We start from the raw sequence: 8514 nt of genomic DNA, 5'->3' as shown, positions 1-8514 counted from the left end.
CAAGCATCGCGCTGCAAAAGTCGACGTGTGCAGATCATGTGCTCAGGAGGGGGCAGTGTGGTTGCCTTTGGTTATGGGTGCACGACGGAAAGGTTGCAGGTGTGGACAGTGTTTAGGGCTCTGATGGTTGGTCTTGCTTTCGAGGTGCGCTGTGGTTGTGGCTGGTCTGGATCCAGCGTTGATCCAGGAGCTGATCAGCCTCCTGTTGGTCTTTTCACCATGGACAGAGACACCGGGAATCTTTACCTCACACAACCGCTGGACAGGGAAAAGCAGCCCAGGTACTTGGTGAGTGAGGTCCTCTTTTGGAGAAATTCATGCTTAAAATGTCTACTGCTGTACACACTCCTACCATTGTCCATGTGTGTGCAGTTCAAAGCCTTCGCCGTGGCAGAAGGTTCTGGAAACGCTGAGAAGCCCATGGAAATTATTGTCAATGTCATTGATCAAAATGACAACAACCCTGTTTTTGAACAGGATACCTTCTTGGGAGAAGTGGCTGAGGCATCACCAACAGGTACTACCTGCTAACAAATGGATTTATTTATTCAACACACCATAATAAAAGAAAGATGGCACGAGAAGATATGTTTGAAGACAGGATTTAAAAATAAGTAAATAAATGATACTGGGCAAGTTCGGCTGCTGACTGTCGATAAAAGATGATCGCCTCTCCATCATTGATTTGAAATGCAAACTACCTGCTGGTTGTCATCGCATCGATTTGTCATTTTTCACTTGCCAGGTTTTGAGGTCATAAAGGTGAACGCCACGGATGCGGATCAGGAAAACAATGACAATTCCGCACTCTTTTGTACTAGTCATGTGCATTCCAGCTAAGAACTGCAGCTTTAGAATTGGTTCGCTCAAAAGATTTGTTCAAAAGAATCGTTCACCGAATCGTTCGCTACACTTTATTTTTTTTATTTTTTTTTTTACCTAGTACCTAATAACAGGCCACTTTATTATTTATTGAAAATGGTGGCGTACCTAATGGAGTGTCCATGTGATTCCCTCGTTAAGCGCACCTGCGTGAAAAGTTTTTGGTCACTTTCACGTTCCGCAGGAGCTAAAACTTTTCACGCAGGTGCGCTTAACGAGGGAACCACACGGACACTCCATTAGGTACACCGCCATTTTCAAGTGTACCTAAACACAGGCCACTTTATGAGGGAAATATCATGGTCAAAGGTCACAGGAGTCAAGCTCTAGTCCTCGGGGCCGCGTTCCAACATGTTTCCCAAGATTCCCTCGTTAGGTGCAGGTGCGTGAAAAGTCGTGTCATCGTGTTTGTCGTATCATTGTGTGTGTGTGTGTGTGTGTGTATCACTACTGCAGTGTAGTGTTGGCTCGTGAGTGAACGATGGGTTCAAAAGAACAAATGTTTTCAGTGAACGAGAGTGAACGAAAAGATCTAAAGATCTTTGTAGCCATGAGGGAAAAGCTTGTTTGGACCCGTTTGAAAATCATTGATTTGATATGACTCAAGAATTGTCTCTGTGCAACGGTGTGGTGTTTTTTAGCAACTGACTTGAAAATGAGTCCACGGGAGCACTGCAACGGCGGCAGGCAGAATTTTTGCAAGAACAATTCGTTTTAGGATGAACTCTCGATACAAATATTTTCATTTGATTGAAGGCAATGGCGTTAACCACTCGACCAGAGCTCTTGCTGTGCTTAGGGTTAGGGTTTGTGTTAGGCTTGCTCTCGCTTTTGCTGTGCTTAGGGTTGGGCTTGCTTATGCAACCAAATCACCTCAGTTGTTTATCACGTCCTCTGATATTTTTGAACTTACCGTAATTTTCGGACTGTAAGTCGCACCGGAGTATAAGTGAGCAGCAGGGGGGGGGGCCCCATTTCAACCCCTTCCACTGAGTGCCAAGCAGGGAAGAAATGGGTACCATTGTTATAGTCACTGGTATGACTCGGCAGGGGTTTGAACCCACCACCTCCCAGTCTCAGGGCGGACACTCTCCTCTTAGGCCACTGAGCTGGTAAACACTTGTGTCGTAGTATAACACTTATAGTCGTTTTTAAATAACGTGTATACCTATATACCCCTAAATATTGTTATCCAATATATCTACTGCAATTTCACATTAGATTGCTGGTTTGAAATTTGCTTTTGATATTATTATTTTTAATAAACATTTATGTTAAAACGTGTCTGGCGTCTTATTCCTTGTTTTTATATTCGCCAATTAAAACATAAAAATCAGACATTTTATATGACAATATGTGTAGGTAGACTACACGAGGTTAAAAAAAAAAGAGCATATGCAAAGGAGCAAAGGAGCAATGGCCATATGCAAAGGAGCAAAGGAGCAATGGCCATATTCAAAGGAGCAAAGGAGCAATGGCCATATGCAAAGGAGCAAAGGAGCAATGGCCATATGCAAAGGAGCAATGGCCATATGCAAAGGAGCAAAGGAGCAATGGCCATATGCAAAGGAGCAATGGCCATATCAAGTCAAGAATCAAGCATCGCGCTGCAAAAGTCGACGTGTGCGGATCATGTGCCCAGGAGGGGGCAGTGTGGTTGCCTTTGGTTATGGGTGCACGACGGAAAGGTTGCAGGTGTGGACAGTGTTTAGGGCTCTGATGGTTGGTCTTGCTTTCGAGGTGCGCTGTGGTTGTGGCTGGTCTGGATCCAGCGTTGTCTTGTGCTTGGTTGCCATTGACGGCCCACTTGGGGGAGGACTTTTCAAACTGAACTTTGACGTGGAGCTGAATGTCCAATTTTGCCATACGACTTGTACCATTGTGTATCTTTTTCAAATTCCACTGCAGACCTCAATCGGAAATCAAATTAAGGGGGTTTTTATTTCAAAGTTTGTGCCCCTAGTTGTCTATGTACAATAAGAGTCGAGCACAAACTTATCGATGCTGCACTTGCAGCTTTTTTTAAAGCGTAATTAAAAGGTCGAATTTCCTCCAATATATAGTTTTAAAAAATGTTACTGAATGGGTGAAACGTATGAGAGTTTAAAAAATAAATAAAATTAAAAAAAGGCTTGTGGAACTTTTGTTAGCACTGTAGTGCCAGCAAGGGGGGGCTGGGCAGGGTGGTGGGCGACTGTTCCATAAAAAAGAAATGATCAGACATGTATACATTATGGCACAAGTCCTGCACAACTTGATGTATGCTTCAAGAATGTACATTAACATTATGATTTGTTTATTGAATTGAATTACATCAAAATTATATCTGTCTGTGGAAATATGAAATATGGTGATGTCTAAAATCAGTCCATCCCTTCACTTTGCTATTGTCTTCTTTCCCCTCTGAAGGTTTTTATAGGTTTTTTTGTTTTTTTTTGAAGGCAGGTTTCAGTCTTGGCTGTCGGAGAGGTGGGCGTGGTCAAGCCAATTTCAGTTGCGCTGTGATTGGTCAGACTGAATTTGGGCAGAGGTAGGAGGCGGGCAAAGTGGCACTTAGGTTTTTGAAGGCAGTTTTCAGTCTTGAGGTGAGCGACAGGTGCAACCGCCCGCGTGTGAAGTGGCCTGTCACGTGGTACGCTAGTGTGCAAAGCACCATTGGACGAGCAGGCGAGGAAGATTTGAATTGACGGATGTGACGTCATGTCTTCGGGTGTTGTCAAATACCGGTGCAATCACCCGCGCAGCGGGCGGTTTCTCAGGTAAGCTAACATGCTAGGAAATGTTTGTCGTTCATTGGCGTTTCTCACGACGGACGCCTTGTTTGTTTGTTGCAGGATTCAAGGCGAGTTATCAAATGCAGGCGCCACCGACCGTGTGGCGGTTTCTCGGGTAAGCTATCAAATGTTTGTCGTTCATTGCCGTTTCTCACGACGGACGCCTTGTTTGTTTGTTGCAGGATTCAAGGCGAGTTATCCAATGCAGGCGCCACCGACCGTGTGGCGGTTTCTCGGGTAAGCTATCAAATGTTTGTCGTTCATTGCCGTTTCTCACGACGGACGCCTTGTTTGTTTGATGCGAACAAATATCTTGAAAATCTTTTCACACTCGTCCCGGCCACCGCGACTGCCGTTTTGCCGCTACAGTATTTCAAACCTCTTTGGCGTTGTGTTTCGTCAAATTAACAATGTTGCATTACATATAGTGTGCTATTTCCGTGTTATGCAAACTGATGAATGTGACAAATTTGTTACGTCATGTTCAAATCTATTCCAAGATGGCGCCCGCTCGCCCGCCTTCCGTTATGCAACAAACATTTGCGAGCGTGATTTTCTCCCGTTTAGTCGACTGCTCGATTCATGCCGACATTTTTGAGTGAGTTGATGGATGATAAAATTAAATTATTATAATTCGGATACTTTTGTAATTATTATAACTCATTACAATATACTGATAATTGTATACATATTTTAAATATAAAACTGGAGTTGGTATGTGTAATTGTTGCAAAAATATCATGCCATTGCCACTCTACTCAATGTCTATAATTGTAACTCCCAGATGCAGAGCAAATAGTATGGTATGATATTGTATGGTATTGTATTGTATGTATTGTATTGTATGCATTGTGTGTATGGTAGCGTATGGCAGGGTATTGTATGTGTTCTATGTCAATCCATCCACCCGCCCGTCCATCCAACCCATCCACCCACCCACCCATCCAACCCATCCAGCCACCCACCCATCCAACCCATCCAGCCACCCACCCATCCAACCCATCCATCCACCCATCCACCCATCCATCCAACCCATCCATCCAACCCATCCACCCACCCATCCACCCACCCATCCACCCACCCATCCATCCACCCAGCCACCCATCCATCCAGCCACCCAGCCATCCACCGCTTATCCGGACGTCGGATTGCGGCGGCGGCAGCTTTAGGAGGGACTCCCAGACTTTCCTCTCTCCAGCCACTTCATCCAGCTCAACCCAGGAAATCCCAAGATTTGTATGTATTGTTTGTTTTGTTGTTTTGTTTTTTGTTTTGTTTTTTGTTTTTCTTGTTTTGTTTTTTGTTTTGTATCTATTGTATTGTATGTATTGTATTGTATGTATTGTATGCATTGTATTATATGTATTGTATGTATTGTATTGTATGTATTGTATTGTATGTATTGTTTTTTTGTTTGTTTTTTTGGGTTTTCTTTTTTTGTTTTTTGTTTTTTGTATGTATTGTATTGTATGTATTTTTTTGTTTTGTTTTTGTTTTGTTTTTTGTTTTTTTTGTATTGTATGTATGTATTGTTTTGTATTGTTTGTTTTGGTTTGTTTTTTGTTTTGTATGTATTGTATGTATTGTATTGTATGTATTGTATTGTATGTAATGTATGTATCGTATTGTATGTATTGTATTATGTATTGTATTGTATGTATTGTATTGTATTGTATGTATTTTATTTTATTTTTATTTTTTTGTGTTTTGTTTTGTTTTTTGTTTTGTATGTACTGTATGTATTGTATTGTGTGTATTGTATGTATTGTTTTTTTTTTTTTTTTTTTTTGTATTGTATGTATTGTATGTATTGTATTGTATTGTATGTATTGTATTATATGTATTGTTTGTATTGTATGTATTGTTTTTTTGTTGTTTTTTTTGGTTGTGATTTTGTTTTTTTTGTTTTGTATGTATTGTATTGTATGTATTGCATTGTATTGTATGTATTGTATGTATTTTTTTTGTTTTTTTTTGTATTGTATGTATTGTATGTATTGTTTTTTTGTTTTGTATGTATTGTATTGTGTGTATTGTATGTATTGTTTTGTGTTGGGTTTTTTTGTTTTGTTTTTTTTGTTTTTTTTGCATTGTATGTATTGTATTGTGTGTATTGTATTGTATTGTATGTATTGTTTTTTGTTGGTTTTTTTTGTTTTTGTTTTTTTTGTTTTTTTTGCATTGTATGTATTGTATGGATGTATGTATTGTATTGTATGTATGTATTGTATGTATTGTATGTATTGTATGTGTTTGTATTGTATGTATTGTATTGTATGTATTGTATTGTATGTATTGTATTGTATGTATGTATTGTATGTATTGTATGTGTTTGTATTGTATTGTATTGTATGTATTGTATTGTATGTATTGTATGTATTGTATTGTATGTATTGTATGTATTGTATTGTATGTATTGTTTTTTTTGTTTTTTTTGCATTGTATTGTATTGTATGTATTGTACTGTATGTATTGTATTGTATTGTATGTATTGTATGTATTGTATTGTATTGTATTGTATTGTATGTATTGTATGTATTGTATTGTATTGTATGTATTGTATGTATTGTATGTATTGTATGTATGTATGTATGTATGTATTGTTTGTATTGTATGTATTGTTTGTATTGTATGTATTGTTTGTATTGTATGTATTGTATGTATTGTGTGTATTGTATGTATTGTATGTATTGTGTGTATTGTATTGTATGTATTGTTTTTTGTTTTTTTTTGTTTTGTTTTTTGTTTTGTATGTATTGTGTGTATTGTATTGTATGTTTTGTTTTGTTTTTTGTTTTGTATGTATTGTATGTATTGTGTGTATTGTATTGTATTGTATTGTTTTGTTTTTTGTTTTGTTTTTTTTGTTTTGTTTTCTTTTTTGTTTTGTTTTTTGTTTTGTTTTTTGTTTTGTATGTACTGTATGTATTGTATTGTGTGTATTGTATTGTATGTATTGTTTTGTTTTTTGTTTTGTTTTTTTTTGTTTTGTTTTCTTCTTTTTTTTGTTTTTTTGTATTGTATGTATTGTATGTATTGTATTGTATTGTATGTATTGTATTGTATGTATTGTATTGTATTGTATGTATTGTATTGTATGTATTGTATTGTATGTATTGTATTGTATGTATTGTATTGTATTGTTTGTATTGTATGTATTGTATGTATTGTATGTATTGTATGTATTGTATGTATTGTATGTATTGTATGTATTGTTTGTATTGTATGTATTGTATGTATTCTATTGTATGTATTGTATGTATTCTATTGTATGTATTGTATGTATTGTATTGTATGTATTGTATTGTTTGTTTTTGTTTTTTTTGTTTTTTGTTTTGTATGTATTATATGTATTGTGTGTATTGTATTGTATGTATTGTTTTGTTTTGTTTTTTGTTTTGTTTTTTTTGTTTTTTCTTTTTTGTTTTGTTTTTTTGTATTGTATGTATTGTATGTATTGTATGTATGTATTGTATTGTTTGTATTGTTTGTATTGTATTGTTTGTATGTATTGTTTGTATGTATTGTATGTATGTATTGTATTGTTTGTATGTATTGTATTGTATGTATTGTTTGTATGTATTGTTTGTATTGTATTGTATTGTATGTATTGTATTGTATTGTATGGTATTGTATTGTATGGTATTGTTTGTATTGTATTGTTTGTATTGTATTTGTATTGTATTGTTTGTATGTATTGTTTGTATGTATTGTTTGTATGTATTGTTTGTCTTGTATTGTATTGATTGTATTGATTGTATTGTATTGTATTGTATTGTATTGTATTGTATGTATTGTATTGTATGTATTGTATTGTATGTATTGTATTGTATGTATTGTTTGTATTGTATGTATTGTATTGTATTGTATGTATTGTATTGTATGTATTGTATGTATTGTATTGTTTGTTTTTGTTTTTTTTGTTTTTTGTTTTGTATGTATTGTATGTATTGTGTGTATTGTATTGTATGTATTGTTTTGTTTTGTTTTTTGTTTTGTTTTTTTTGTTTTGTTTTCTTTTTTGTTTTGTTTTTTTGTATTGTATGTATTGTATGTATTGTATTGTATGTATGTATTGTGTTGTTTGTATTGTTTGTATGTATTGTATTGTATGTATTGTTTGTATGTATTGTTTGTATTGTATTGTATGTATTGTATTGTATGTATTGTATTGTATGTATTTTATTGTATGTATTGTATTGTAGGTATTGTATTGTAGGTATTGTATTGTATGGTATTGTATTGTATGGTATTGTATTGTATGTATTGTATTGTTTGTATTGTATTTGTATTGTGTTGTTTGTATGTATTGTTTATGTATTGTATGTATTGTATTGTATGTATTGTATTGTTTGTCTTGTATTGTATGTATTGTATTGATTGTATTGTATTGTATGTATTGTATGTATTGTATGTATTGTATTGTTTGTTTTGTTTTGGGTTTTTTGTTTTGTATGTATTGTATGTATTGTATTGTATGTATTTTTTCTTTTTGTTTTGTATGTATTGTATGTATTGTTTTGTTTTTTTTGTTTATTTCATTTGTTTTTTCTTTTTTGTTTTGTATGTATTGTATGTATTGTATTGTATGTATTGTTTGTTCTGTATTGTTTGGTTTTCTTTTTTTTTATGTTTTGTTTTGTTTTTTGTTTTTTTGTTTTGTATGTATTGTATTGTATGTATTGTATGTATTGTATCGTATGTATTGTATGTATTGTATTGTTTGTTTTGTTTTTTGTTTTGTATGTATTGTATGTATTGTTTGTATTGTTTGTTTTTCTTTTGTTTTTTTGTTTTTTGTTTTGTTTTTCTTTTGTTTTTTTCTTTTTTCTGTTTTGTATGTATTGTATGTATTGTA

The sequence above is a fragment of the Syngnathus floridae genome, chromosome 15 (assembly GCF_059516105.1).
Source record: "Syngnathus floridae isolate MCC-2025c chromosome 15, RoL_Sflo_1.0, whole genome shotgun sequence".
Taxonomy (NCBI): domain Eukaryota; kingdom Metazoa; phylum Chordata; class Actinopteri; order Syngnathiformes; family Syngnathidae; genus Syngnathus; species Syngnathus floridae.
The sequence above is the reverse complement of the archived record's forward strand: the minus strand, read 5'-3'. Positions refer to the sequence as shown.